Here is a 24,163-nt window from a genome sequence, read left to right as displayed (position 1 = left end):
GATTCACCAGGTGCAGCAAAACGCCTCACACAACTGGCCGTTGTTTCCTCAGCGTATCTGTTTCTATGGAATTACAGAATTCTACACAATGCGGCTCACAAAAAGGAGAAAAATACCTGACACACATTGTGGAATTCTACTCAGTGCGGGGTATCATGTGGAGAAAGCGCCTGAGACAACAGACCGAGGTTTACTGAGAGTAGCTGATATTGTTATTGTACACGTCTGTCCAATGCGTGTTGACAAGTGGAGTAAAATGCCTGTTACCACATGCTGTTGGTGACTGAGAGTATCTGTTACTATTGAATTGTCGACATTCTAGTCAATGTGGATTACCACGTGGAGTATAGCACAGGAGCAACTGACCGCGTGTTACTGTGATTATCTATTATTGCAGAACTCTACTCAAGTACAGATCACCAAGTGGAGGAAAACGCCTGAAACAACAGGCCGTGTGTTACTGAGATTATCTGTTATTCTCTTATTCTACTCAGTGCGGGTCACGAATTGGAGTAATACGCCTGACACAACTGGCCGTCGGTTATTGAGATTATGTTGTGGAGATGCCGGCGTTGGACTAGGGTGAGCACAGTACGAAGTCTTACAACGCCAGGTTAAATTCCAGCAGGTTTGTTTCAAACAAGAGCTTTCGGAGCACTGCTCGTTCCTCAGGTGAATGGAGAGCTATGTTCCAGAATCATTGATATAGACAAAGTCATAGATGCCAGACAATGCTTGGAATGCGTGCATTTGCGGGGAATTAAATCATTACAGATCCAGAGATAGGGAGTGGTCCCGGGTTATAAAGGTTTGAATTGTCTAAATCCAGGACAGCTGGTAAGATTTTGCAAGTCCAGGCCAGATGGTGGGGGTAAATGTAATGCGACATGAATCCAAGATCACGGTTGAGGCCGCACTCATGCGTGCGGAACTTAGCTATAAGTTTTTGATCGGTAATTATGCATTGTCAGGCCAGGCGTAGGAAAGACGAAGGTTGAGGGGGGACCTGATTGAGGTCTACAAAATTATGAGTGGTATGGACAGGGTGGATAGCAACAATCTTTTCCCATGTGTGGGGGTGGCAGTTACAAGGGGTCACAATTTCAAGGTGAGAGGGGGAAAGTTTATGGTAGATGTGTGTGGAAAGTTTTTTACGCAGAGGGTGGTATTTTCCTGGTGCACTTTACCAGCGGAGGTGGCAGAGGCGGGCACGACAGCATCATTTAAGAGCCATCCAGACAGGTATATGAAAGGGCGGCAAAAGAGGGATGTAGACATTGGAAAATAGGAGACAGGTTTAGATAAAAGATCTGGATCTGAGCAGGCTGGGAGGGCCAAAGGGCCCGTTCCTGTGCTGTAATTTTCGTTGTTCATTATTCTTTGTTCTTTGGTGTTGTGAGACTTCTTTTTGAGATTATGCGTGATTGTAGAATTGTAGAATTCCACTCAGTCAGGGTTACCAAGTGGAGAAAAGCTTCTGACACGGCTGGCCCTGTGTTACTGAGAGTATCTGTTATTATGGCAATTAGTAAGTGGTGATACCAAGTGTCCTAAAACCGTTGACACATTTGGCCGCGAACAACTGAAAGACGCTGTTATTGCAGAATTCTACGCAGTGCAGGTCACCAAGTGGATTACAACGCCAGACACAACTGGGCGCGTGTTACTGAGATTACTGGTTAATGCTGATTGTAGAATTCGAGTCAGTGCTGTTAATAATTGGTGTAAACGCCTGACACAATTGGTGGTGTATTACACGAATTATTTGTTATTGTTGAATTGCAAAATTCTACTCAGTGCGGATGACAAGTGGAGTAAAACACCTGACACATCTGTCCGTGCATTTCTGAGAGCATATTTTATTGTAGAATTCTACTCCTTGCAGGACACAAAGTGGAGTAAAACGCCTGACACAACTGTACGTGTGATACTGAGATTATGTTATTGGAGAATTGTAGAATCCGACTCAGTGAGGGTCAGCAGGTGGAGTTAAACGTCTGACACAACTGGACGTTTTTACTCTGTTTCTATCAAATCATATAATTCTAAACAATGCGGGTCACCAAGTGGAGAAAAAACCTGACACAAGTAGCCGCGTGTTTCAGAGATTTTCTGTTGTTGTAGGGTTATTGAAATGACCTACTATTGTAGAATTATAGAAATCTACTCACTGCGGGTTACCCAGTGGAGAAAAACACCTAACATAAATTGCCGTGCAGCACTGAGATCATCTGTTATTGTATAATTCCACTGAGTGCGGTAACCAAGTGGAGTAAAACGACTGAAACAGTTGGACGTGTATTATGGATAGTTTCTGTTACTGTAGAAGTCGACTCAGTACGGCTCAGTCTGTTATAGAACACGCCTGATAAATGTGCGTTTACTTGTACAGTAAAATGCCTGACATAACATGCGGTGTATCAGTAAGAATATCCGTTACTATTAAAGAGTAGAAATTCCAGGCAATGCGGATTACCACGTGGAGTAAAACATCTTAAACTACTGACCTGCGGTAATGAGATTATTTGGTATTGGAGAATAATACTCAGTGCGTGTCACCAAATTGAACATAAAACCTGACACAACAGGCCGTGTGTTACTGAGAGTATCTGTTATTGTAGAAATTACTAAATGCAGTTACCAAGTGGAGTAAAACGCCTGACACGCCTCTCCGTGCACTACTGAGAGTATCTGTTGTTGAAAAAGTCTACTCAGTGCGGGTCACAAAGTACAGTAAGACAGCTGACACAACTGGACGTGTATCTCTGAGATTAACTGTTATTGTAGAATTGCATAATTCAAGTCAATACGGGATACCAAGTGGAATAATACACCTGACACAACGGGCCGTGTGTTGCTAGAATTATCTGTAATTGTAAAATTCTACTTAGTGTGGGTTTCCACGTGGACAAAAAAGGCTCATAGAACAGGCCGTCATTACTTCAGATTATCTGATATTGAAGAATTGTCGAACTCTACTTTGAACTGGCCACAAAACGGCTGGAACAACAGGCCGTGTGTCAAAGCGATTTTCTGATATTGCCGGATTCTACTCAGCGTGGGTCACCAACTGGAGCAAACGCCAGACACAATTGGCCGTGTCTCACTTATATTAACTGATTCTGTAGAATTGTAGAATTCTACACAGTGCGGGTCATCAAAATTGAGTAAAACACCTGACACAATTGTCTGTATATTACTGTGATTATCTGCTATTGTCGAATTGTAAAATTATGCTCAGTGCTGGCCACTAAGTGGAATAAAACATCTGACACAACTTGACGCGTATCACTGATATTATCGGTTATTGTAGAATTTCACTCAGTGCGGGTTACCAAGTGGAGTAAAACGCCTTGCTATACTGGCCGCGGGATACTGAATTAGTAGTTAATATAGAATTGTGGAATTCCACTCAGCGCGAGTGGCATCTGGACTAAATACCTGGCACAATTGGCCGTGTGATACTGAGATCATCTGTTATTGGAGAATTGTAGGATCCCATTCAGTGAGTTTAAGCAAGGGGAACAAAACGCCTGACACAACTGGTTGAGTTTTACTCAGAGTATCTATTTCGTTGTGAGTGCAGAATTCTACTCATTGCGGGTCACCAAGTGGAGAAAAACAGCTGACACAACTGGCCGTGTGTTTCTCAGCTTTTCTGTTATTGTAGATTTGTAGAATTCCCCACAGTATGGGTTACCAACTGCAGTAAAATGTCTGACACAATTTGCCGTGTAATACTGAGTTTACCTGTTATTGTAAAATATTACAATTCCACTCAGTGTGGTTGCCAAGTGGTGAAAAACATTAGACACAACTGACCGTCCGTTACTGAGCATAACTTTTATTTTAGAATGCCACTCAGCGTGGGTCACTAAGTGGAGTAAAACGCCTGACATAACGTGGTTTATTAAGATGATCTGTTATTGTAGAATCATAGAATTCTACTGTATGGGTAACCAATGGAGAAAAACACTTGACATAAATTGCCGTGCAGCACTGAGATCATCTGTTGTTGAGTGCGGTAAAGAAGTGGAGTAAATCTCCTGACACAATTCGGCGTGAATTACGGATCATATCTGTTATTGCGGAATTGTCGAATTCTACTCAGTGCGGCTTACAAAGTGTAGAAAACGCCTGACGCAAAAGATCATGTGTTAGTGATAGTAGCTGGTATTGTAGAATCTTGGAATTCCACTCAGTGTTGTTAGCAACTGGAGTGAACGCCTGACACATTTGCCATGTATTACTGGAGATTATCTGTTATTTTATAATTATAACTGACTGGCGTAACCAATGTCTGACAAAACACAACGCGCTTTACTCAGCGTAACTGTTGCGATGCAATTCTTGCATTCTACATTGTGCCACAAAGTGGAGTAAAACGCCTGACTCTACTGGCCGTTTCATGCAGCGAGTATCTGATATTGTAGAATTCTACACACTGCTGTAAAATTCTATTCAGCGTGGGTTACCAAGTGGAGTGCCTGAAACTACAAGCCGCGTGTTACTGACTTGATCTGTAATTGTAGGATTCTACTCATTACGGGTCATCAAGTGCAGTAAAATGCCTGACACAACGGGCCGTGTGTGACTGAGAGTATCTGCCAGTATGTAATTATAGAATTCTACTCAGTCTGGAGCAAACGCCTGTCAGGATAGGTGGTGTATTTCTGAGATTATCTGTTATTGTAGAACTGTAGATTTCTATTCAACTCAGTGCGGGTTCGCAAGTGGAGTAAACCGCCTGACATATCTGTTCGTGCATTACTGAGAGTATCTGTTATTATAGAAGTCGACTCAGTGCGGCTTTCAAAACTTCAGACTCAATTGGCCGCGTATTACTGAGATTGTCTGTTGTTGTAGAATTGTACAATTGTACTGTGTAGGTTACCAAGTGGAGTAAAACGAAAGGCACAACCTGCCGTGTGTCACTGATATCATGTGTTACTGTTGGATTCTGCTCAGAATGGGTTACTAAGTGTAGAAAACATCTGACACTACTGGCCGTGTGTTCCTGTGATTATCTGTTATTACACAGAATTTACAGTGCAGAAGGAGGCCATTCGGCGCATCGAGTCTGCACAGGCTCCTGAAATGAGCACCCAAGGTTAACACCTCCACCCTATCCCCATAAACCAGTAACCCCACCCAACACTAAGGACAAATTAGTCTGGCCAATCCACCTAACCTGCACATCTTTGGACTGTGGGAGGAAACCGGAGCACCCGGAGGAAACCCACGCACACACGGGGAGGATGTGCAGACTCCACACAGGCAGTGACCCAAGCCGGAATCGAACCTGGGACCCTGGAGCTGTGAATCGATTGTGCTATCCACAATGCTACCGTGCTTCTATTGTAGAATTCAATTCAGTGCAGGTCAGCAAGAGGTGTAAAACGCCTGACACAATTGTCGGTGTGGTACTGGGAGTATTTCCTGTTGTAGAATTCTACTCAGTACGGATTACAAAGTGGAGGAAAACGCCTGGCACAATTGGCTGAGTATTACTGACATTACTGGTTAATGTAGAATTGAAGAATTCAACTCAGTGTGGTTAATAACTCGGAGTAAACTCCTGGCACAATTTGCTGTGTATTACTGTGAGTATCTGTTATTGTAGAATTGTAGAATTCCACTCCGTGTGGATTACTTAGTTGTGAAAAACGCGCGCGAGACACAAATGGCTGTGTGTTACTGCGATTATCTATTATTTTACAATTACACTGACTGGCGTAACCAAGTGTAGGTAAATGCCTGACAAAACAACGCGCGTTTTACTCAGAGTATCCGTTGGTATGGAATTATACAATTCTACTCAGTGCGTGCCACAAAGTGAAGTAAAATGCGACACTACTGACTGTTTTTTTCTGAGAGTATCTGTTACAGTAGAATTGCAGAATTCAACTCAGTGTGGGTTATCAAGTGGAGTAAACGCCAGGCACAACAGATCGTGTGGTACGGAGAGTAACAGTTACTGTAGAATTTTATTCAGTGTGGGTTACAAAGTTAAGTAAAATGCCTGACACAACATGCCGTGTACCACTGAGGGTATCGGTGACGTTTGATTTGTCGAATTCTCCTCAATGTGGTTCACCTAGTTGAGGAACACACCCGAAACTACTGGCCGTATGTTACTGAGTTAATATGTTATTGTAGGAGTCTATTGTTGCGGGTCAACAAGTGCAGTGAAACGCTTGACACAACAAGCCGTGAGTATGTGCTACTATGGAATTATAGAATTCTACTCAATGTGGGTTACCAATTGGTGTAATACTCCTGACACAACAGGCCGTGTGTTACTGAGAACATCTGTTGTTGTTGAATTGTCGAATTCTGCTCAGTGCGGGTCAGCAATTGGAATTAAACGCTTGACACAACTGGGCGCGTTTAACTGAGATTATTAGTTAATGTTGATTGTAGAATTCGAGTCAGTGCTGTGCACATTTGGAGTAAACGCCTGACACGAATGGGGTGTATTTCTGAGATTATCTGCTTTCTATGATTGTGGAATTCAACTCAGTGCGGGTTAGCAAGTGGAGTAAACCGGCTGACACATCTGGTCGTGCATTACTGAGAGTATCTGTTATTGTAGAAGTCTACTCAATGCGGCTCTGAAATTGGAGTGAAAAGCGTGACTCAATTGGCCGTGTATTACTGAGATTATCTTTTGTTGCATCATTCACGAATTCTATTCAGAGCTGGCCACAAAGTGGAGTAAAACGCCAACACAGCTGTACGTGTATCATTGAGATTATCTGTTATTACAGAATTGTATAATTCCTCTCAGTATGGGTTACTAAGTGGAGTAAAACGCCAGGCACAACTGGCCGTGTGCTCCTGAGATTACTCATTAACATAGAATTGTAGATTCTGCTCAGTGCGAGAAACACCTGGGCCAAACACCTGACGCAATTCGCAGTGTGATACTGAGATTATCTGTTGTTGGAAAATGTTGGAATCCGACACTGTGAGGGTCACCACCAAGTGGAGTTAAACATCTGACACAACTGGGCGTATTTTAATCAGGGTATTTGTTTCTATGAAATTGCATAATTCATCATAGTGAAGAACCAAATGCAGAGAAAATATCTGACACAAGTGGCCAAGTGTTTTTGCGATTTTCTTTGTTATTGTAGAATTCCATTCAGTGTGGGTTTCTAATCGGTGTAAAATGACTGACACAATTTGCCGTGTATTAGTGGGATTATCTGTTATTGTAGAATTGCAATTTGTCTGGGTCACCAAGTGGTGTAAAACGCCTCATCCAATTGTTTGAGTGTTATTGAGATGATCTGTTAATGTAGAAATATATAATTCTACTCAGTGTGTTACCAAGTGGAGCATAAATTGCCGTGCAGCACTGAGATCATCTTGATTGTATAATTCCACTGTGTGCGGGAACCAAGTGGAGTAAAACGACTGAAACAGTTGGACGTGTATTATGGATATTTCCTGTTATTGTAGAAGTCTACTCAGTGCGGCTCAACAAATGTAGAAAACGCATGACACAACAGGCCGTGTGTTACTGAGAGTAACTATTATTGTAGAATTGTTGCATTCGTCTCACTGCCCTTAAGAACCGGAGTAAACGCCTGATTTGCCGCGCATTTCTGAGATTATCTGTTGTTTTTGAATTACACAGAGTGCGATGATCAAGTGGAGTAAAACACAAGTGTCCGTGTATTTCTATGAGTATCTCTTATTGTAGCATTGCACAATTCTACTCAGTGCGGGTCACCAAATGGAGTAAACGCCTGCGCGGTACTGAGATTATATGATATTTTGAAATTGTGGAATTCTAGTCAGCGAGGGTCACCAAGTGGAGTAAAACGCCTGACCCAACTGCTCGCGTGTTACTGAGATTACGAATTAATACAGAATTGTAGAATTCTACTCAGTGTACACCAACTGGAGTAAACGGCTGACACTACAGGCTGTCTATAACATAGAACATAGAACATGACAGCGCAGAACAGGCGCTTCGGCCCTCGATGTTGCGCCGTCCGATGTCCTAGGGCGTGCTTTTGCTAACACTGTTGGGGAGGTTTTAAACTAATGTGGCAGGGGGATGGGAACCAACTTAGGAAGTTAGAGGCCAGTAAAGGAACAGCAACTAAAGCCAGTAAGGTACGAGACAATAAACTCAATGCGAGTAAGGGGAAGAATAGACAAGGAAGAGATGATGAACACAAAGGGACAGGTGGTCTGAGGTGCATTTGTTTTAATGCGAGAAGTGTAGCAGATAAGGCAGATGAATTTAGGGCTTGGATCAGTACCTGGGAATACGATGTTTTTGGTATTACTGAGACTTGGTTGAGGGAAGGGCAGGATTGGCAACTGAATAGCCCAGGGTATAGATACTTCAGGAGGGATAGAGAGGGAGGTAGAGAGGGTGGAGGAGTTGCATTACTCGTCAGAGATGATATCACAGCTGGGATTAAGGAGGGCACGATGGAGGATTCGAGCACTGAGACAATATGGGTGGAGCGGAGAAATAGGAAGGGTGCAGTAACTTTGTAGGGACTTTACTACAGACCTCCCAAAAACGAGCATGAAGTACAGGTACAAATATGCAGACAGATTATAGAAAAATGTAGGAGCAACAGGGTGGTTGTCATGGGAGATTTTAGCTTCCCCAACATTGAATGGGATTCGTGTAGTGTTGGAGGCGTAGATGGATCAGAGTTTGTAAGGAGCATCCAGCAGAGATTTTGTAGAGCAGTATGTAAATAGTCCAACTCTGGAAGGAGCGATACTGGACCAAGTTTTGGGGAATGATTCCGGCCAGGTGGTTGATGTTTCAGTCGGAGATTACTTTGGGAATAGCGATCACAATTCCGTATGTTTTAGAATACACATGAGCAAGGACATGAGTGGTCCGAAAGGAAGAGTACTAAATTGGGGAAAGGCAGAGTATAACAATATTCGGCAGGAGCTAGGGAATGTGGATTGGGAGCAGCTGTTTAAGGGTAAATACACATTTTAAATGTGGGAGTCTTTTATGGAAAGGTTGATTAGAGTGCAGGACAGACATATAGAACATAGAACATTAGAGCACAGTACTGGCCCTTCGGCCCTCGATGTTGCGCCGACCTGTGAAACCATCTGAAGCCGATCTGAACTACACTATTCCATATTTAACCATTTGTATATCAAGTGACCACTTAAATGACCTTAAAGTATGCGAGTCCACTACTGTTGCAGGCTGGGCATTCCACAACCCTACTACTCTCTGAGTAAACAAACTGCCTCTGACATCTGTCCTATATCTACGACCACTCAATTTAAAGCTATCTCCCCTCGTGTTGGTCATCACCATCCGAGGAATGAGACTCTCACTGTCCACCCTATCTAACCCTCTGCCTATCTTATATGTCTCTATTAAGTCACGTCTCAGCCATCTCCTCTCTAACGAAAACAACCTCAAGTCCCTGAGCCTTTCCTCGTAAGACCTTCCCTCAATACCAGGCAACATCCTAGTAAATCTCCTCTGAACCCTTTCCAAAGCTGCCACATCCTTCCAATAATGTGGTGACCAGAACTGCACGCAGTACTCCAGGAGCGGCCGCACAAGAGTTATGTACAGCTGCAGCATGACCTTGTGGCTCCGAAACACAATCCCCCTACTGATAAAGGCTAGCACACCATATGCCTTGTTTACAGCCCTGTTAACCTGGGTGGCCACCTTCAGGGATTTATGTACCTGGATGCCATGATCACTCTGTTCATCTACACAACCAATAACAATGTAATTAGCCCAGTATTCTGCATTCCTGTTACTCCTTCCAAAGTGAACCACCAAACACTTTTCCACATTAAAATCCATCTGCCAACTCTCAGCCCAGCTCTGCAGCTTATCTATGTCCCTCTGTATCCTATGACATCATTCAGCACTATCCACAACTCCACCGACCTTCGTGTCATCTGCAAATTTACTAACCCATCCTTCTACATCCTCTTCCAGGCCATTTATAAAAATGACAAACAGCAGTGGTCCCAAAACAGATCCTTGCAGAACACCACTAGTAACTGAACTCCAGGATGAACATTTGCCATCAACCATCACCCTCTGTCTTCTTTCAGCTAGCCAATTACTGATCCAAACCGCTAAATCACCTACAATCCCATACTTCCATATTTTCTGCAGTAGCCTACCGTGGGGAACCTTATCAAACGCCTTACTGAAATCCATATACACCACATCAACCGCTTTACCCTCATCCAACTGTTTGGTCATCTTCTCAAAAAACTCAATAAGGTTTGTGAGGCATGACCTACCCTTCACAAAACCGTGTTGAGTTTCGCTAATCAACTTGTTTTTTTTGAAGATGATTTTAAACCCTATTCTTATAACCTTTTCCAACATTTTACCCACAACCCAAGTAAGGCTCACAGGTCTATAATTACCAGGGTTGTCTCTACTCCCCTTCTTGAACAAGGGGACAACATTTGCTAACCTCCAGTCTTCCGGCACTATTCCTGTCGACAAGACGACATAAAGATCAAGGACAAAGGTACTGCAATCCCCCCCCCCCCCCCCGGCTTCCCAGAGAATCCTAGCGTAAATCCCATCTGGCCCAGGGGACTTATCTATTTTACACTTTACAAAAATTGCTAACACCTTCTCCTTGTGAACCTCAATTCCATCTAGCCTGGTCACTGAACCTGAGTATTCTCCTCGACAACATTGTATTTCTCCAGTGTAAACACTGACGAAAAATATCCATTTAATGCTTCCCCTATCTCCTCTGATTCCACGCACAACTTTCCACTACTATCCTTCATTGGCCCTAATCTTACTCTAGTCATTCTTTTGTTCCTGATATACCTATAGAAAGTCTTAGTGTTTTCCTTGATCCGATCCGCCAACGACTTTTCGTGCCCTCTCTTCGCTCTTCTTAACTCTCCCTTTAGGTCCTTTCTGGCTAACTTGTAACTCTGAAGTGCCCTAACTGAGCCTTCATGGCTCATCCAAACATAATCCGTCCTTTTCCTCTTGACAAGTGCTTGAGCTTCCTTAGTAAACCACGGTTCCCTTGCTCGACAACTTCCTCCCTGTCTGATAGGTACATACTTATCAAGGACACGCAGTAGCTGTTCCTTGCAAAAGCTCCACATTTCGATTGTACCCATCCCCTGCAGTTTCCTTTCCCATCCTACGCTTCTTAAATCTTGCCTAATAGCATCATAATTGCCTTTCCTCTGCTCTCATTCTTGTCTTGCGGTATATACCTACCCCTGCCCATTGCTAAGGAAACATAACCGAATTGTGATCACTAGCACCAAAGTGCTCACCGACATCGAAATCTAACACCTGACCGGGTTCATTACCCAGTTCCAAATCCAATGTGGACTCGCCCCTTGTTGGCCTGTCTACATTCTGTGTCAGAAAACCCTCCTGCACACACTGCACAAAAACTGGCTCATCTATAGTAGTCGAACTATAGTATTTCCAGTCAATATTTAGAAAGTTAAAGTCCCCCATAACAACTACCCTGTTACTCTCGCTCCTGTCGAGAATCATCTTTGCAATCCTTTCCTCCACATCTCTGGAACTATTCGGAGGTCGATAGACAACTCCCAACAGGGCGGCCTCTGCTCTCCTGTTCCTAAACTCGGCCCAAACTACCTCAGTAGACGAGTCCTCAAACGTCCTTTCTACAGCCGTAATACTTTCATTGATTAACAATGCCACCCCCCTCTTTTACCACATGTTCCTGTGAAAATGAAAGATAGAAATGGCAAGATTAGGGCACCATGGATGACGGGTGAAATTGTGAGACTAGTTAAAATGAAAAACGAAGCATACAGTGGGTCGAGGCAACTCAAAACTGATGAAGCTTTGGAGGAATATCGGGAAAGTAGGACGAATCTCAAACGCGCAATAAAGAGGGCTAAAAGGGGTCATGAAATATAGGACATAGAACATTGAACAGTACAGCACAGAACAGGCCCTTCGGCCCTCGATGCTGTGCCGAGCCATGATCACCCTACTCAAACCCACCTATCCACCCTATACCCGTAACTCAACAACCCCCCACTTAACATTACTTTTTTAGGACACTACGGGCAATTTAGAATGGCCAATCCACCTAACCCGCACATCTTTGGACATGGGAGGAAACCGGAGCACCCGGAGGAAACCCACGCACGAACGGGGAGGTCGTGCAGACTCCGCACAGACAGTGACCCAACCGGGAATCGAACCTGGGACCCTGGAGCTGTGAAGCATTTATGATAACCACCATGCTACCGTGCTGCCCACAGGGTAACAGGGTTAAGGAAAATCCCAAAGCCTTTTAATCGTATGTAAGGAGCAAGTGGGTAACTACAGAAAGGATTGGCCCACTCAAAGACAAGAGAAGGGATTTATGCGTGGACTGAGAGGAAATGGTGAGATTCTTCATGAGTACTTTGCATCGGTATTCAGAAAGGAGAGGGACAAGACGGATGTTGAGGCTAGGGATGGATGTTTAAATACTCTAGGTCAAGTTCTCATACGGAAGGGGGAAGTTTTGGCTATTCTATAAGACATTAAGGTGGATAAGTCCCAAGGACCGGATGGGGTCTATCCCAGATTATTGAGGGAAGCGAGGGTTGAAATAGCCGGTGCCTTAACATACAGCTTTGCAGCATCCTTGAGCACGGATGAGGTCTCGGAGGACTGGAGAATAGCTAATGTTGTCTCTTTGTAAAAGATGGGTAGCAGGAATAATCGAGGGAATTATAGACCTGTGAGCTTGACGTCAGTGGTAGGCAAACTGTTGGAGAAGATACTGAGGGATAGGATCTATTCACATCTGGAAGAAAATAGACTTATCAGTGATAGGCAGCATGGTTTTGTGCAGGGAAGGTCATGTCTTACAAACCTAATAGAATTCCTTGTGGAAGTGACAAAGTTAATTGATGAGGGAAGAGCTGTAGATGTCATATCCATGGACCTTAGTAAGGCGTTTGATAAGTTTTCCCATGGCAGGATGATGGAAGCAGTGAAGTTGTATGGGTTTCAGGGTGTGCTAGCTAGATGGATACAGAACTGACTGGGCAACAGGAGAGAGAGTAGTGGTGGAATGGAGTGCCTCAAAATACAGAAGGGTGACTAGTGGTGTTCCACAGGGATCCGTGCTCGGACCACTGCTCTTTGTGATCTACATAAATGACCTGGAAGAAGGTATAGGTGGTCTGATTAGCAAATTTGCAGATGATACTAAGATTGGTAGAGTTGCAGATAGCGAGGAGGACTGTCAGAGAATCCAACAAAATATAGATAGATTGGAGTGTTGCTAAGAGAAATGGCAGATGGAGTTCAATCCAGGCAAATGCGAGGTGATGCATTTTGGAAGATCAAATTATAGAGCGGACTATAAGGTTAACGGAAGGGTCTTGGGGAATATTGAGCAACAGAGAGATCTGGGAATTCAGTTCCATTGAAACCTGAACGTGGCAACGCAGATTGATAGAGTAGCCATGAAGGCATGCAGCATGCTTGCCTTCATCGGACGGGGTATTGAGTACAAGAGTTGGCAGGTCATGTTACAGTTGTATAGGATTTTGGTTCGGCCACATTTGGAATACTGCGTGCAGTTCTGGTCGCCACATTACCAGAAGGATGTGGATGCTTTAGAGAGGGTGCAGAGGATGTTCACCAGTATGTTGCCTGGTATGGAGGGTGCTAGCTATGAAGAAACGTTGAGTTGATTAGGATTGTTTTCGTTGGAAAGACGGAGGTTGAGGGGGGACCTGATTGAGGTCTACAAAATTATGAGAGTTATGGACAGGGTTGGTAGCAACAAGCCTTTCCCAAGAGTGGGGGTGTCAGTTTCAAGGGGTCACGATTTCAAGGTGAGAGGGGGAAAGTTTAAGGGAGATATGCGTGGAACGTTTTTTACGCATTGGGTGGTGGGTGCCTGGAACGCTTTACCAGCGGAGGTGGTAGAGGCGGGCACGATAGCATCATTTCAGAGGCATCTAGACAGGTATATGAACGGGCGGGAACAGAGGGAAGTACACCTTGGAAAATAGGAGACAGGTTTAGATAAAGGATCTGGATCGGCGCTGGCTGGGAAGGCCGAAGGGCCTATTCCTGTGCTGTAATTGTCTTTGTTCTTTGTTCTTTGTCCTGTGAAATTCCTCTAATGTCCCTCTGCACTATACCCTGATCGTCCATATGTCTATCCCATGACCATTTAAATGCGTTTAGTGTTGGTGAGCGTACTACTGTTGCAGGCAGGGCATTCCATGCCCTTGATACTCTCTGAGTAACGAATCTAACTGACATCTGTCCTATATCTATCTCCCCTCAATTTAAAGCTATGTCCCCTCCTGCTGGACATCACCATCCGAGGAAAATAGCTCTCAATGTCCACCCTATCTAATCCTCTGAACATCTTGTCTGCCTCAATTAGGTTACCTCTTAACCTTCTACTCTCTAACGAAAATAGCCGCAAGTCCTTCAGACATTCCTCATAAATCTTCCCTCCATATCAAGCAACACCGTTGTAAATCTCCTCTGTACCCTTCCCAATGCTTCCACATCCTTCCTATTATGTGGCGACCAGAACTGCACGCAATAATGCAAATGCGGCCGCACCAGAGTTTTGTACAACTGCAACATGACTTCATGGCTCCTAAACACAATTGCTCTACCAATAAAAGCTTGCACACCGTACGCCTTCTTGACAATCCTATCAACGTGGGTGGTAACTTTCAGGGATCTATGGACATGGACATCAAGGTCTCTCTGCTCGTTCACTGCGAAGAATCTTACCATTAGCCCAGTACACTGTTTTCCTGATATTGCTTCCAAAATGAATCACCTCACACTTTTCTGCATTAAACACCATTTGCCGCCTGTCAGCCCAGCTCTGCAGCTTATCTATGTCCCTCTGCAACTTGTAACATCCTTCTGCACTATCCAGAACTCCACCAACTGTAGTGTCATCTGCAAATTTACTCACCCATCCTCTACGCCCTCCTCCATGTCATTTATATACATGACAAACAGCAGCGGCCCCAAATCAGATCCCTGTGGTATATTACTAGTAATTGGACACCAGTCAGAACATTTCCCATCAACCACCACCATTTGTCTTCTATCAGCTAGCCAATTTCTGATCCAAACTGCTAAATCACCCTGAATCCCATGCCTCCGTATTTTCTGCAATAGCCTACCCGGAAATAATCTGTTATTGCTGAATAATACTTAGTCCTGATCGACAATTGGAGCAAAATGCCCGACACAACAGGCTGTGTGTTATTGAGAGTGTCTGTTTATTGCAGAATTGTAGAATTCTAGTCAGTGTGGATTAGGAAGTGGAGTGTAACGCTTGACACAACTGGTTTTGTGTTACTGATATTATATGTTACTGTATAGTTAAACTCAGTATGTTAACCAAGTGCAGAAAAACACCTGACACAACTGGCCGTGTGATACTGTGATTATCTGTTATTGTAGAATTCTACTCAGTGCGGATCTCAAAGTGGAGTAAAACGCCTGAAACAATTGTCCGGGTGTTATTCAGTGTATTTGTTATTGTAGACTTCTACTCAGTACGGGTCACCACGTGGCAAAAAAAAAGCCTTAGCGAGTACTGGCTGCGCGTTACTGGCATTACTGGTTAATGTAGAATTGCAGAATTCGACAACCGGAGTAAACGCTTTGCATAATTTGGCGTCTATTACTGAGATTATCTATTATTGTAGAATTGTAAAATTCCACTCCGTCTGGTTTACAAAGTTGTGAAAAACACCAGACACAAACGGCTGTGTGTTGCTGCGATTAACTGTTATTTTATATTACACTGAGTGGCGTAACCAAGTAGTGTAATATTCCAGACAAAATAGCGCATGTGTTCATCAGATTAACTCTTACTATGGAATTATAGAGTTATTTTCAGTGCGGGCCACACAAGTGGAGTATAACGCTTAACACGAATGGCCGTTTGTTACTGAGATTATCTGTTATTGCAGAATTATACTCACTGCGTGCCACCAAGCGGAGAAAATGCCTGACACAACTGCCCCTTGGTTACTGAGAGCAGATATTACTGCATAATCGCTGAATTCAATACAGTGTGGGTCACCAAGTGATGTAAAACACCTGACCCAATTGACCATGTGTTGCTCAGATTATCTGTTATTGTACAATTCTGCTCAGTGCGTGTTACCAAGTCGAGTAAAACACCTGACAAAACTGGCCGTGTGTTACTGAGAGCATATTTTATTGTTGAGTTGTAGAATTCTACTCAGTGCAGGTCAACACGTGGAGTAAAACGCCTGACACAACTATGTGCGTGTTACTGCGATTAATGCATAATGTTGATTGTAGAACTCGAGTCAGTGCTATTAACAATTGGATTAAACGCCTGACACAATTGGTGGTGTATACCTGCGATTATCTGGTACTGTTGAATTATAAAATTCTATTCAGTGCGGGTCATAAGGTAGAGTAAAAGGCCTGATGCAACTGGACGTGTAGCGCTGATTTGTCTGTTACTGTTGAATTGTAGAATTCCACTCAGTACGCGTTCCTAAGTGGAACAAAACACCTGGCACAACTGGCCGCGTGCCATTGAGATTACTAGTTTATGTAGAGTTATATAATTCTACTCACCGCGAGTGGTCTAAACTTCTGGCACAATCGGTCGTGTGATACTGAGATTATCTGTTATTGAATTGTAGATTTGCACTTAGTTTGCGACAACAAGTGGAGTAAAACGCTTGATACAAGAGGCCGGGAATTACGGATATTATCTGTTATTATTGAGTTGCAGAATTCTACTCAGTGCTGCTTTCCATGTGGGGAAAAAGCCTATCAGAACAGACCCGGTGTTGCTATGAGAAGCTGTTATTGTAGAATTGTACGATTCGACTCAGTATGGTTAACAATTGGAGTAAACGCCTGTGTCTATTGGCCCGCGATTACTGAGATTATCTGTTATAGTACACGTCAGTTCTTTGTGGGGTTACAAGTGGAGTAAAATGCCTGCCATAACATGCGGTGTATTGATGAGACTATCTGTTGCTATTGAATTCCAGAACTTCCAGGCAATGCAGAATACGACGTGGAGTAAAACATAGAACATAGAACGATACAGCGCAGTACAGGCCCTTCGGACCACGATGTTGCACCGACATGGAAAAAAACTAATGCCCATCTAACCTACACTACGCCCTTATCATCCATATGCTTATCCAATAAACTTTTAAATGCCCTCAATGTTGGGGAGTTCACTACTGTTGCAGGTAGGGCATTCCTCGGCCTCACCACTCTTTGCGTAAAAAAACACCTCTGACATCTGTCCTATATCTATTACCCCTCAATTTAAGGCTGTGTCTCCTCGTGCTAGCCACCTCCATCAGCGGGAGGAGGCTCTCGCTGTCCACCCTATCGAACCCTCTGATCATTTTGTATGCCTCTATTAAGTCACCTCTTAACCTTCTTCTCTCGAACGAAAACAACCTCAAGTCCATCAGCCTTTCCTCATAAGATTTTCCCTCCATACCAGGCAACATCATGGTAAATCTCTTCTGCACCCGTTCCAAAGCTTCCACGTCCTTCCTATAATGAGGCGACCAGAACTGTACGCAATACTCCAAATGCGGCCGTACTAGAGTTTTGTACAACTGCAACATGACCTCATGGCTCCGGAACTCAATCCCTCTACCAATAAAGGCCAACACATCATAGGCCTGCTTCACAACCCTATCAACCTGGGTGGCAACTTTCAGGGATCTATGTACATGGACACCGAGAACCCTCTGCTCATCCACACTACCAAGAATTTTACCATTAGCCAAATATTCCGCATTCCTGTTATTCTTTCCAAAGTGAATCACCTCACACTTCTCCACATTAAACTCCATTTGCCACCTCAGCCCAGCTCTGCAGCTTATCTATGTCCCTCTGTACCCTGCAACATCCTTCCGTACTGTCTACAACTCCACCGACTTTAGTGTCGTCTGCAAATTTACTCACCCATCCTTCTGCGCCCTCCTCTCGGTCATTTATAAAAATGACAAACAGCAACGGCCCAGAACAAATCCTTGTGGTACGCCACTCGTAACTGAACTCCATTCTGAACATTTCCCATCAACTACCACTCTCTGTCTTCTTTCAACAATCCAATTTCTGATCCACATCTCTAAATCACCCTCAATCCCCAGCCTCCGTATTCTCTGCAATAGCCGACCGTGGGGAACCTTATCAAACGCTTTACTGAAATCCATATACACCACATCAACTGGTCTACCCTCGTCTACCTGTTCAGTCACCTTCTCAAAGAACTCGATAAGGTTTGTGAGGCATGACCTACCCTTCACAAAACCATGCTGACTATCCCTAATCATATTATTCCTATCTAGATGATTATAAATCGTATCTTTTATAATTCTCTCCAAGACTTTACCCACCACAGACGTTAGGCTCACCGCCCTATAGTTACCGGGGTTATCTCTACTCCCCTTCTTGAAAAAAGGGACATTTGCTATCCTCCAGTCCTCTGGCACTATTCCTGTAGCCAATGATGACATAAAAATCAAAGCCAAAGGCTCAGCAATCTCTTCCCTGGCTTCCCAGAGAATCCTACGATAAATCCCATCAGGCCCCGAGGACTTATCTATTTTCACCTTGTCCAGAATTGCCAACACTTCTTCCCTAAGCACCTCAATGCCATCTATTCTAATAGCCTGAGTCTCAGCATTCTCCTCCACAATATTATCTTTTTCCTGAGTGAATACTGACGAAAAGTATTCATTTAGTACCTCGCTTATCTCCTCAGCCTCCACACACAACTTCCCACCACTGTCCTTGACTGGCCCTACTCTTACCCCAGTCATTCTTTTATTCCTGACATACCCATAGAAGGCTTTTGGGTTTTCCTTGATCCTACCTGCCAAAGACTTCTCATGTCCCCTCCTTGCTCGTCTTAGCTCTCTCTTTAGATCCTTCCTCGCTTCCTTGTAACTATCAAGCGCCCCAACTGAAACTTCACGCCTCATCTTCACATAGGCCTCCTTCTTCCTCTTAACAAGAGATTCCACTTCTTTGGTAAACCACGGTTCCCTAGCTCGACCACTGCCTCCCTGCCTGACTGGTACGTACTTATCAAGAACATGCAATAGCTGTTCCTTGAACAAGCTCCACATATCCAGTGTGCCCAACCCTTGTAGCCTACTTCTCCAACCTACACATCCTATGTCATCTTAAACTACTGGTGTGTGTCAATGAGATTGTCTGTTATTGGAGAAACATACTTAGTGCGTGTCACCAAATGTAGTAAAACGCCTGAAACAACAGGCCGTCGATTACTGAGAGTAGCTGCTATTGTCGAAATTACTAAATGCTGTTACCAAGTGGAGTAAAACGGCTGACACAACTCGGCGCGTGTTACTGAGATTACTGGTTAATGGTGATTATTGAATTCCAGTCAGTGCTGTTAACAACTGGAGTAAACGCCTAACATGATTGGTGGTGTATTCCTGGGATTATCTGTTATTGTTAACATGTAGAGTTGTACTCAGTGCGGATTACGAAGTGGAGTAAAACGCCTACCACATCTGAGAGTATCTGTTATTGTAAAATTCTACTCATTGCCGGTCACAAAATAGAGGAAAACGCCAGACACAACAGGATGTGTATCACTGAGATGAACTCTCATTGTAGAATTGCGTAATTCCAGTCAGTATGGGTTACCAAGTTGAGTATTACACTTGACACAACGGGCCGTGTGTTACTGGGATTATCGGTAATTGTATCATTCTACTCAGTGTGGATTTCCATGTGGACAAAAATGCCTCATACAACAGGCGGTCATTACTTCAGATTATCTGGTATTGAAGAATTGTCGAACACTACTTGGTGGGCCACCAAGTTTTCATAGATTTCATAGAATTTACAGTTCAGAAGGAGGCACTTGGAAAGAGAACCCTACCCAAGGTCAACACCTCCAACCTATCCCCCATAACCCAGTAACCCCACACAACATTAATGGCAATTTTGGACACTAAGGGATATTTATCGTGGCTAATCTACCTACCCTGCACATCTTTGGACTAGGGGAAGATACCTGAGCACCCGGAGAAAACCCACGCACACACGGGGAGGATGTGCATACTCCGCACAGACAGTGATCCAAGCCTGAATCGAACCTGTGACCCTGGAGCTGTGAAGCAATTGTGCTGTCCACAATTGTGCCATCCACAATGCTAGTGGTGTAAAACGCCTTGCTAAGCATGCCGCATGTCAAAGAGATTTGCTGATATAGGATTCTACTCAGTGTGCGTCACAATATGGAGCAAACGCCAGACACAATTGGCCGTGTCTCACTGAGATTATCTGATACTTTAGAATTGTAGAATTTTACTCAGTGCGGGTCACCCAATTTAGTAAAACACCTGACACAATTGGCTGTATATTACTGTGGTTATCTGCTAGTGTCGAATTGTAGAATTATATTCAGTGCGGGGCAGTAAGTGGAACAAAACAACTGATACAATTTGATGCGTATCACTGAGATTATCTGTTATTGTAGAATTGTAGAATTCCACTCAGTGCGGGTCACCAAATGGAGTATTACACCTGAGACAACGGGCCGTGTGTTGCTGAGATTATTTGTCAATGTAGAATTGTACTGAGTGCGGGTCACCAAGTGAAGTAAGCGCCTGACACAACTGACCGTGTATTACTGAGATTATCTGATATTGTAGAATTGTAGAATTCTAGTCAGTGCGGATCACCAAGTAGAATGAAATGCCTGACATAACTGGGCGCGTGTTACTGAGATTAGTAATTAATGTTGTTTGTGGAATTCGAGTCAACTTTTAACGATTGGAGTAAACGCCTGGCCGAGTGTTACTTAGACTACTAGTTAATATAGAATTGTCGAATTCTACTCTGTGCGGGTGACCAACTGGAGTAAACGCCTGACAAAACAGGCCGTGTACTGCGGAGAGTATCTGTTATTGCAGAATTCTCTTTAGTGCTGGTCGCCAATTGGAGTAAAATGCCTGACACAATTGACCGTGTATTACTGAGATTATCTGTTGTTGTAGAATTGTAGAATTCTACGCAGTGTTAGTTACCAAGTGAAGTAAAACGCGTGGCACAACTGGCCTTGTGTTACTGATACCAACTTCTCGTACAGAATTCAACTCAGTATGTGTTACTAAGTCTAGAAAAACTCCTGACACGATTGGCCGTGTGTTACTGTCATTATCTGTTATTGTAGAACTCAATTCAGTGCGGGTCACCAAGTGGAGTAAAACGCCTGGCACAATTTTCCGTGTATTACTGAGGTTATCTGTTATTTTAGAATTGTAGAATTCCACGCAATGTGGTTCAAGAAAGTGTGAAAACGCCAGACACAAATGGCCGTGTATTACTGGAGATTGGGGCAGCACGGTAGCATGGTGGTTAGCATCAATGCTTCACAGCTCCAGGGTCCCAGGTTCGATTCCCGGCTGGGTCACTGTCTGTGTGGAGTCTGCACGTCCTCCCCGTGTGTGCGTGGGTTTCCTCCGGGTGCTCCGGTTTCCTCCCACAGTCCAAAGATGTGCGGGTTAGGTGGATTGGCCATGCTAAATTTGCCCGTAGTGTAAGGTTAATGGGGGGATTGTTGGGTTACGGGGATAGGGTGGTTACGTGGGTTTGAGTAGGGTGATCATTGCTCGGCACAACATCGAGGGCCGAAGGGCCTGTTCTGTGCTGTACTGTTCTATGTTCTATTATCTGTTATTTTATAATTACACTGGCTGGCGTAACCAAGCGGAGTAAAATGTCTGACAAAACAGAGCGCGCATTACTCAGCGTATCTGTTGCTATGGAATTCGTGCATTCTACACTGTGCGGGCCACAAAGAGGAGTAAAGCGCCTGAATCTACTGGCCGTTTCATACAGAGAGTATCTATTATTGTAGAATTCCACACACTGCCGGCCCCCAAGCGGATAAAATGCCTGATATAATGGCTGTTTTCTCATGAGAGTATCTATTGAGGAGAAATGTAGAAATCAACTCAATATGTCTTATCAAGTGCATTAAACGCCAGACACAATAGACCGTGTGTTACGGCGAGTATCTGTTGCTGTAGAATTCTATTCAGCGTTGGTTACCAAGTGGAGTAAAACACCTGAAACTACTGGCAGTGTGTTACTGACTTGATCTGTTATTGTAGGAGTCTACTCATTACGGGTCACCAAATACAGTAAAACGCCTGAAAGAACTATGTGTTTACCACTATGTAATTATAGAATTCTAGTCAGTCTGGGTTAAAAAGTGGAGTAAAACATGTGGCCCAATTGGCCATGTGTTGCTGATATTATCTGTTTTCGTAGAATTCTGCTCAGTGTGGGTTATAGACAGAACATTACAGCACAGTTCGCGCCCTTCGGCCCTCGATGTTGCACCGACCTGTGAAACCATCGGAAGCCTATCTGACCTACACTATTCCATTTTCAACCATATGTCTATCCAGTGACTACGTAAATGCCCTTAAAGTTGGCGAGTCTACTACTCTTGCAGGCAGGGCTATCCACACCCCCTACTACTCTCTGTAAACAAACTGCCTCTGACATCTGTCCTATATCTACCACCTCTCAATTTAAAGCTATGTCCCTCGTGTTGGTCAACAACATCCGAGGAAAAAGACTCTCGCTGTCCACCCTATCTAAACCTCTGACTATCTTATGTGTCTCCAGTAAGTAACCTCTCAGCCTTCTCCTCTCTAACGAAAACAACCTCAAGTCCCTGAGCCTTTCCTCGTAAGTCCTTCCCTCCATACCAGGCAACATCCCAGTAAATCTCCTCTGAACCGTTTACAAAGCTTCCACATCCTTCCAGTAATGTGGTGAACAGAACTGCACGCAGTACTCCAGGTGCGGCCGCACCAGTTTTGTACAGCTGCAGCATGACCTCGTGGCCCCGAAACTCAATCCCCATACAGATAAAGGCTAGCACACCATATGCCTTCTTAACGGCCCTATTGACCTGGGTGGCAAACTTCACTAATTTATGTACCTGGATGCCGAGATCTCTCTGTTCATCTACACTACAAAGAATCTTGCCATTAGCCCAGTACTCTGCATTCCTGTTACTCCTTCCAAAGTGAACCACCAAACACTTTTCCGCATTAAACTACATCTGCCACCTCTCAGCCCAGCTCTGCAGCTTATCTATGTCCTATGTAACCTATAACATCCTTCAGCACTATCCACAACTCCACCGACCTTCGTGTCATCCGCAAATTTACTAACCCATCCTTCTACAGATTCTTCCAGGTCATTTATAAAAATGACAAACAGCAGTGGCCCCAAAACAGATCCTTGCGGTACACCACTAGTAACTGAACTCCAGGATGAACATTCGCCATCAACCACCACCCTCTGTCTTCTTTCAGCTAGCCAATTACTGATCCAAACCGCTAACTCATCTTCAATTCTTCTTCCTCTTGACAAGTGCTTCAAATTCCTTAGCAAACCACGGTTCCCTTGCTCGACAACTTCCTCCCTGCCTGACAGGTTACCAAGTGGAATGAAATGCCTGATACAACTGGCCGCGTACTACTGAGATGATTAGTTAATGTTGATTGTAGAATCCGAGTCGGTGCTGTTAACAATTGGTGTAAACACGTGGCTGGATTGGTGGTGTATTTCTGAGATTATCTGTTATTGTACAATTGTAGAATTATATTCTACTCGGTGCGGGTTCGCAAGTGGAGTTAACAGCCTAACAGATCTGTTCGGGCATTGCTGAGAGTATCTGTTATTGCAGAAGCCGTCTCAGTGCGGCTTTCAAAGTGGAGTAAAACGCCTGACTCAATTGGCGTATATTACTGAGATTATCTGTTGTTGTAGAATTGTAGAATTCTACTGAGAGTGGGTTACCAAGTGGATTAAAACGAAAGGCAAAACCTGCCTTGTGTCACTGATATCATCTGTTCCGGTAGAATTTTGCTCAGAACGGTAACTAAGTGTAGAAAAACACCTGACACTACTGACCGTGTGTTACTGTGATTATCTCTTATTGTAGAATTCGATTCAGTGCGGGTCAGCAAGTGGAGTAAAACGCCTGACACAATTATCGGTGTGGTACTGGGAGTATTTGTTTTGTAGAGTTCTACTCAGTATGGATTTCCAAGTGAAGGAAAACGCCTGGCACAATTTATC

Source organism: Scyliorhinus canicula, chromosome 26 (genome assembly GCF_902713615.1).
Source record: "Scyliorhinus canicula chromosome 26, sScyCan1.1, whole genome shotgun sequence".
Lineage (NCBI taxonomy): Eukaryota > Metazoa > Chordata > Chondrichthyes > Carcharhiniformes > Scyliorhinidae > Scyliorhinus > Scyliorhinus canicula.
Note: the sequence above shows the minus strand (reverse complement) of the source record.